General features: G+C 40.1%; 1 protein-coding gene across 1 annotated transcript in view; it reads right to left on the bottom strand.

Moving 5' to 3' along the window:
* Positions 1–9,236, bottom strand: part of LOC130910502 (protein S100-A1-like) — a 73,509-nt gene that overhangs the window by 31,537 nt on the left and 32,736 nt on the right. The window lies entirely within an intron of this gene.

The following is a 9,236-nucleotide window of genomic DNA, read 5'->3' as shown; positions in this document are numbered from 1 at the left end:
CATGTACGTACAGGTAATGGACAAATAGAAACACCTTAAAAAAAAAAAAACCAACAAAAACTAATTTAATATGGTGTACTGTAGGTCCACCGTTTGCAGCAATTACAGGCTCAATTCTCCGAGGTATTGATTCATACAACTTGTGAATCGTTTCTAAAAAGGAATTTTAAGCCATTCTTCAGTTAGAATGCTCTCCTTTTAGAGATGATGGCAAAATCGACATTTTCACTGAAACTCTAAAACTGACTATAAATGCGCAATAATGTTGAGGTCTGGAGATTGTGCCGGCCATATGAGATGCTCAACTTCATTAGAATGTTCCTTATGCCATTCTTTAACATTTATGTTCGATGAATATGAAGCGAAAATGTTACTGTGGCATGAAAAAGTATCCAAACCTTTTGGAATTTCTCACATTTCTGCATAAAATCAACATCAAATGTGATCTGATCTTTGTTAAAATCACACAGATGAAAAAACAATTGTGCTTTAACTAAAACCACCCAAACATTTATAGGTTTTCATATTTTAATGAGGACAGTATGCAAACAATGACAAAAGGGGAAAAAATAAGTAAGTGGAACATCACAATTAATATTTTGTGCACCCACCATTCCTCCCTTTGGCAGCAATAACTTCAACCAGGCGCTTCCTGTAGCTGCAGATCAGTCTGGCACATCAATAGGACTAATCTTTGCCCATTCTTCTCTACAAAACTGTTGTAGTTCAGTCAGATTCCTGGGATGTCTGCCATGAAATGCTGTCTTTAGGTCATGCCACAGCATCTCGATGGGGTTCAAAACTGGACTTTGACTTGGCCGAATGTGTATTTTTTATTTTTATTTTTTTAAACCACTCTGAAGCTGATTTACTTCTGTGTTTGGATCATTGTCTCGTTGCAGCATCCATCCTCTTTTAAGCTAAATCCGTCTGACAGACAGCCTCAGGTTTTCCTGCAAAAGATCCTGATAAACGTTTGAATTCATTCTTCCATTAATGATTGCAAGTTGTCCAGGCTCTGAGGCAGCAAACAGCCCCAAATCATGATGCTCCCTCCACCATGCCTCACAGTGGGGATGAGGTGTTGATGTTGGTGAGCGGTTTAATTTTTCCTCCACACATGACGTGTGTTACTCCCAAACAATTCAACTTTGGTTTCATCTGTCCACATAATATTTGCCAAATCTTCTGTGGAGTGTCCAAGTGCCTTTTTGCAAACATTAAAGGAGCAGCAATGTTTTTATAGACAGCATTGGCTTCTTCCGTGGAGTCCTCCCATGAACACAACTCTTGGTCATAGTTTTACATATAGTTGATTTGTGCACAGAGATATTGGACAGTGCCAGTGATTGCTGTAAGTCTTTAGCAGACATTCTAGGGTTCTTTTTTACCTCTCTGAGTATTCAGCGCTGAACTCTCAACATCATCTTTGGTGGACGGCCAGTCCTTGGGAGAGAAGCAACAGTGCCAAACTCTCTCCATTTGTAGACAACTTCTCTGACTGTCGATTGATGAACATACAATCTTTTAGGGATGGTTTTGTATCCTTTTCCAGTTTATTACAAATCAACAATCCTTGATCGCATGTCTTCAGACAGCTATTTTGACCGAGCCACGATGCACATCAGACAATTCCAATCATCAAGACAATTCTCACCAGGTGTGTGCTTTATAGTGGCCAGGGCAGCTTTAAACTACTCATCAGTGATTAGGCACACACCTTAAATTGTTTTTTGTAAAATTTGGTTTCAATTGCTCTTTAAGTCTCCTTTGGCAGAGGGTTCACTTACTTATTTTCCCCCTTCTGTCATTGTTTGCATGCTATCCTCATTAAAATATGAAAACCTATCATGTTTTGGGTGGTTTTAGTTAAAGCCGACACTGTTTTTACATCTGTGTGATTTTGACGAAGATCAGATCACATTTGATGATGATTTCATGCAGAAATGTGAGAAATTCCAAAAGGTTCAGATACTTTTTCATGCCACTGTAGGTTTTTCCATTATTTTATCCAACCCCTGTATATAGTAATAGTACAATAAAGATAATTATAAATCATAACAATCATCTCAACAAAGTGAAACATTTTTTCAGTGCTTTTGTATTATATATTTTCCCTACCTTTCATTAATTAGACATTTTTGTCTAACACAGCATAGTTATTATATGCTCGAATATATTGTTGCAAAATGTTTGTATCATCAATGATTTCAGTGTAATATTTGTGTCCAAACTATCATCAAAATATTAGATGAAAAGGTTTCCATATGTTTTCTATTTTTCAATATATTTGTTATTTGTAGTATTAGTAGACATAATATTATTAGTATGAGTTTGCTTTCTCAAGTTGGCTATTTTAAAATGACATGTTTTAATGAGCCTTTTAGACATAAAATATATTAAAAATTATTATTAGCAGAAGAGGTCAATTGATTTTGACAACATAATAATGAAACACAAGTTTCTAATGTAGGACCCTGTGTGGGCAAGACGCCACCTGTTGGCATATTATTGTTTCAAACAATGGTCTTTTTCATAAAAATCTTGTCCCTGTTCCAAATAATAGAAATAATAACACTTGTGGAATCTCACTTCTTTACGCTTGCCAAGTCAAACATGCGCCGCGCGGGCTGCGAACCATCTGCTTTTGATGGAGCGATTACATGTGTAGGTGTTTAGCATTCCTTATGTAAATGTAATGTAAATCCCAAAAGCCAGAGCTTACTGTTTATGAGCTTTGATATTTGAAAAAAAAAAAAAAACACATGTTTTTAATGAGGAGATACGGTAAAGCAGGGGTGTCCAAAGTTTTTTTTCCTCTTCCCCAGGGCCGCTTTCAAAAAAAAAAAAAAAAAAAAAAATCAAAGGATGCAAGACTCAACTTGAAATCCCTGTATATAGATCAGCTTTTTAAACTGCATTTATTTTTTAAGCATTAACTCATTGGACTCCATTGACGCACGGTGGTGCACCCGTTGCTCAGTAGGGACAGAAACTGTAGAGTGACAGATGTCAGTCTACAACTACAACCAGCTATAAAAGAAAAAAACCCCACCAGAAATAGAAGCTTGATTTTTCGCTAGTCGTTTTTAACAAAGAAAGTGTCGCTAGGATGATTAGGAAAGTCTCTGGTTGTTAACATCACAACCTCACTGATTCGCTCATTTCACCATCAATCAAAAAGGGATTCAGCCTCAGACAGATTATCCAGTCATCATGCATACAGTGCATAGTCTTGGCCGGCTGAGGCCCGCCCACTGCCCACAGATCCCCAGAGATGCCCAGTGTTCGATGAGTGGGACAAACCCAGTGGCGCAGGAAGTGGGATAATGAGGGTGCTGCAGCACCCCCTAGTGTTAAGAAAAAAAACGTTTTGGGGGACAATTTTTGTTGTTGTTACAAATAAATAACTAAAACATTAAAGCGCATACGACAGGAGAAAAAAGTCCTAAATAGCATTATTATGTGAATTAGAATCATATTTTGAGACAATTGGACTATATACAACAATTTAGCAAAGTGCAGATGTCGTGAAATGAGTCTTTTAATCTGCCGGTTAGCCACGCCTACTGTTATAGGGCTCGAGCGTCCCCAACAGGTGGATGACATCAGCGGGAGACTGGGCTCATTGGTTTTACTATTCAGCCCATTGAGCGGGAATTATTCAGAACGAGGAAAACGCGACAAAGAGAGCCGCAAAATGTCATTGTTTCAGTCTCTGTACTCCAATATTTTTACAGGATATTCTTTTTATCCAAGTATTTCTCCCCAATAGCTAAATAAATGGCTTGAGAAGGACCAGTCAACCCGTCGAGGGGGAAGTATTCACAACGAGGAAAACGCGACGAAGAGAGCTGCAAAATGTCATTGTTTCTGTCTCTTTACTTCAATATTTTTACAGGATATTCTTTTTATCCAAGTATTTTTCCCAATTGCTAAATAAATGGCATGGTCATGACGCATAACAGTCTATTCAGGACGACAGGGCAAAATGACTCCATAATGGTCAAAACTGTTGACTTCACCTTTACTGTCGCACCTCCCGAACGATATTTTATGACACCTAAATCGAACATATGTCATTTCCCTTCCCCCGCTTCAGAGAATGTAAACAAACCAAGAGGCGTGACAGCTAGCTGACATGCTAACCCGAACCGAGTGATGTTTCAAAGTCTTCGCAGCGGAAAATCACACATAACTAGCCCGGATTATTTGACATGACGACTGGGTTGTCGATTGTCTTCGCGGACCGGCAAACCGCCCGCGGAGAGCAATTTACAGCTCGTTCCCCAGAGGAGGGCGGCTGCAGTTGTTGTGCAGCTAACGTGCAGCTAATGTGCATGAGGAGAGCTTTTTACATGCCTATCAATGATCAAACGTAAGTAGTCCTTTATTTAAAGAAAGTTTGTAGTGTTTGTAATTGCTGTATTCGTATTTGACATAATACAAAACAAGATGTTTACTCACTTCCTCGTAAATCCAATGGTCCCACAGTAGTCGGGCTAGTTTTGGCCAATACCCACGGTGAATGGGAACCTTTTGAAACCCCGAAAAAGGCGCGCAAGTCTCTCCCTCATACAGCAAGATTTTTCTGCAGCCGTTTGGCTGGCATGACGCGAAAAATAAACGTATTAATCTGCAAAATCAGCTGAATCCTTAGTGCTCATACACAACAGTACGGCTGGAAAGTGAAGAGGACGCCTTCAACCGTACACGTCACAGCACCCTCCTCCTCAATGCAAGACCGAAGGCGGAAGTCACTCATTTTCATGGCGCGGGATTAAAAAAAATAAATAAATATAGCGATCGTTTCCACACACATCCAAGCGGTCCATATCATTCAGGAGCATAAAATACCGCGTGTATTATGAAATAAACATGCTTTTTCGTGTCACATGCACTTTAAAACAGTAACATTTTTAACTTTGGGGATGAATTATAAATGTTGAAAGTTTTTTTTTTTTGTCAATAACATGGTCACCACCTGACACAGTCTTTACTACCAGGTCACATTGAATAAGGCGCTATTGGAAAGGAAAAGTTAACATGGCGCAAAAACGAATTAGCGATTTTTTCTTTACAAAAACTGCAAAATTTTCTAAACTTCAATTCGAGGTTGAAATTGAAGATAATTATGAAAGATAGTTCTATCATAGTGCCCAGCGAGGATAAGTTAGCTGCAGATTAAAACCGTGGAGATGATTCTGGTGAATCACTCACTCAAACGGGAGACATCGTTGCATATCCATAGTGCCATCCTAGATTAATTGAACCTCAAGCGACTGATGAAGAAGTTCATCAATAACACACCAGAAAGGAAATCTACCTTTTGTGTCTTCAAATAGGTAAGATATGTTTGCATCGTAGACATACTGTTTGCTGTTGCTGTTGAGCTGCTGTCGTGTAGAGCTCTGTTGGATTTTCGTGTGAAAAGGGGTATTATACCGAGGCTTATTGGACCTTTTATGTGTTTGTGTATCATTGCGACGTCTAGCTGTGGGGATTTGGGCATACATGGGCACTTTTATTTTCCAAGACAAAGACATTTCCAACACACACTGTAGGTGATATATGTAGAACGCTGTCTTTGTAGTAGCCAAGTAGTAGTATGTAAACTATTCAGCATGCGTGTGTACTGCCATTTTGCACGCCTTAGATGGAGAAAACGCTTGAGCATGACAAATTTGGACCGAGAAAGCTGTTTTTGGATGGGAAAAACTGAAAAAGGTATTTAGCACCCTCTGCTGTGAGTGACTTCGAGCACCCCTGGACAAGACCATGTATTTTGTTCAATGACTCGTCTCGTTTCGCTGCTTTGGAACAACCCATTTTCTCCTCTGCAGACTAGAACTGTTAAGGTGATCGAATGAATAAAAAGAAAGCCATGTCATAACCAGGTATAAGAAGCTGATTCTGAACAAAGGTAGAGTATGTTGTAGCACATATTTAGTCAATGACATTTACACACAAGACTTGTAGACTCTAATAAGCTGCAATTGCTCTCTTACACGAAAATATGCTATTAGAAAGACATATGTTACTGCTATTGATTTAAAAATGTATATTTAGTACTTGTTTTGATCTACAGAGGACTTCATGTTTTACGTGTGCAATGCACGCTGGGGGTGATGACGCAACTAGACAGTGCTGGGAGAATAGCTGTGCTAGCTAGACAGCGAAGCAAGGATGACGACTGGCGTGATTTTGTCACATTCTGCTGCTGGTCAGATTGCTTTGTTACAGAGCTGTGGGATGAGTTCCCAACGTCTTACCTGCATCCAATTCTAGCTCATCAGCAGTGTCTTTAAACCGATCCTAGGCGGTTTGCCGAGATATTGACTTGCTGCTGTTTGACAGTTTGTATATACCTTCGTTGCTAGTTGCATCATTGCCTTGGTTTTTTTTTTTCGTTTGTTTGCCTCTCACCGTGGTTTTCCCTCGGGTTTTTATTAATCTTTTTTATCCCGACCTACTGTCATGGATCTTTTTGTGTCTCGCTTTTCGCGATCGCGTTTTTTTTTTTTTTTTTTTGTGTTCAATAACCCTTTTACGCGATCACTATGTTATTGTTGTCTGCTTGCTGTCTGACGTGAGCGTTTTCTAATTCCTTGATCAAGCCAGCTGCACTTTTTTTCCCGGTTGCATTTCCCTTTCAGGTTTTACCGCACAGACAGACAACACATGTGGGTTGAGATTGCTTTATAAGGAAAATCATGACTATAACATCACATGGAAGTATAGTCCTGTGGTCTATGTGCACGTCTGTCACACGGGAAACACTGGTTCAAATCCTGATGGAGACCATCATTGAATTGCACTTGCTGCTCCTTTTGTGTAATATCGACAGTGCTGTCCTGTTCATCACTTTTCCGCTCGGGTTCAAATTGGAAGGGCAGAACCAATGACACATTCATGTAGCTAACGAGTGACACTGTGAAAATACGGCAGCGCTGCCCAGTGACGTCACCGCCCAGAGAGCATTGTGTCGTCAACAACAGATTTTATAAAAACGAAAACATTAAGAAAGGTTTGAATATGAAATTATTATAACTCATACTAACATTTATGTTTTAAGAACTACAAGTCTTTCTGTCCGTGGTTCCCTTTAAAGATGAGGTATAAAAAATAATGTAGGGTGAATTTAAGTTGCCCGGGCCATATTCAATAATATTTTCATTACACTTGCTGCGGAGCCAATAAAAGCTGGGCTACGAGCCACAATTGGCCCTCGACCTGTAGATTGAACACCATTGCAGTAAAGGGATAGGGAGTGAGGTAAATGCCTGACATATCTCTGGATGGATGGCATTTCCATATATTTCAATAGGGAAAGAGGATTTGAGATATGAGCTATTTATGTGAGGAATAAAACTCATATCTCAAGGAAGCAATGTAATAACATGCAGGTGCACAGGCCTCCAAGCAAAAAAAAAAATTTAAAAAGTGATAATCAATTCTAAGTCAAAATTGGAACTAAATCCTGATTTAGACCAATCATTTGAAATATGCTTTAGCACTCACGTTCTCAGTAGCTCAAATTTCTTTTGCAACTCGAAGAGCTTCAAACCCAACTTCTCCCCCTCAGTTGAAAGCATGCAACTGACCAAAATGTCTTCAACTAAAATGATGAATGAAGATTTATGGATGGAATTAAGTGCTGTGGCCCAAGTCCAGGCAGATGAATGGAAAACTTCAACTTTTCATCTCTGTAAATCACCTCCGAAATGCACGAGAAGTGTCCTGTCAAGAGTGAACGCAACCTCTTTCTTCCCACCAAATCTGCAACAGATTGGGTTTAGTCCGACTGGAGGAATGCAGCCACAACACTGCAAGCGGGGGTCCACGTAATCCCCCGCATTGACTACTAAGCATGGGCATTCTCTCTAAGAACGAGCGGGAATTACCCGCATGTAATCTCAGTGATTATCAATCGGTGGAGTTCAGAGGCAGCAGGAGTGGTTCAGAGGGGGGTGTCAGGGGGATGTCGGCCACCGCGCTTGAGCTCAAAGCCGTCTAGCGAGCGACGGCGTGCGCAGGTGGCCATCTGGAGAACGCATACACTCAGAATTCGCCATCCTCAACGACGTGTAGTGGAAGCACATGTTGATTTATTTGGGCGGCCTGTTGCCCGGTGGGATTTTCCCACAGCGAGCGAACCTACGATGAGTTTTTTGTAGGCATATTGGCAAAGCAATTGGCCAAATAAACAGAACAATATGCATGACGGGCCAGATGCGTACACACACGTGGAACCATTTCTCTGGTTTAATGTTTTCAAAAATGTTGGCAAAGAATTTTTGCACTGATTTCTGATATTTTATTTTTGCAAAGTTGTGTTTTTTGGGGGACGATATTTTAAAAATGAAAAAAATAAAATAAAATATATCGCAGTTTCCACTCAGTATATATATACAGTGCCTTGCAAAAGTATTCGGCCCCCTTGAACCTTGCAACCTTTCACCACATTTCAGGCTTCAAACATAAAGATATAAAATTTTAATTTTTTGTCAAGAATCAACAACAAGTGGGTCACAATCGTGAAGTGGAACGAAATTTATTGGATAATTTAAACTTTTTTAACAAATAAAAAACTGAAAAGTGGGGCGTGCAATATTATTCGGCCCCCTTGCGTTAATACTTTGTAGCGCCACCTTTTGCTCCAATTACAGCTGCAAGTCGCTTGGGGTATGTTTCTATCAGTTTTGCACATCGAGAGACTGACATTCTTGCCCATTCTTCCTTGCAAAACAGCTCGAGCTCAGTGAGGTTGGATGGAGAGTGTTTGTGAACAGCAGTCTTCAGCTCTTTCCACAGATTCTCGATTGGATTCAGGTCTGGACTTTGACCTGGCCATTCTAACACCTGGATACGTTTATTTTTGAACCATTCCATTGTAGATTTGGCTTTATGTTTTGGATCATTGTCCTGTTGGAAGATAAATCTCCGTCCCAGTCACAGGTCTTGTGCAGATACCAACAGGTTTTCTTCCAGAATGTTCCTGTATTTGGCGGCATCCATCTTCCCGTCAATTTTAACCATCTTCCCTGTCCCTGCTGAAGAAAAGCAGGCCCAAACCATGATGCTGCCACCACCATGTTTGACAGTGGGGATGGTGTGTTCAGGGTGATGAGCTGTGTTGCTTTTACGCCAAACATATCGTTTTGCATTGTGGCCAAAAAGTTCAATTTTGGTTTCATCTGACCAGAGCACCTTCTTCCACATGTTTGGTGTGTCTC

This window comes from Corythoichthys intestinalis, chromosome 22, assembly GCF_030265065.1.
Source record: "Corythoichthys intestinalis isolate RoL2023-P3 chromosome 22, ASM3026506v1, whole genome shotgun sequence".
In the NCBI taxonomy this organism is placed as follows: Eukaryota; Metazoa; Chordata; class Actinopteri; order Syngnathiformes; family Syngnathidae; genus Corythoichthys; species Corythoichthys intestinalis.
Note: the sequence above shows the minus strand (reverse complement) of the source record. Positions and strands in the feature narration are given on the sequence as shown.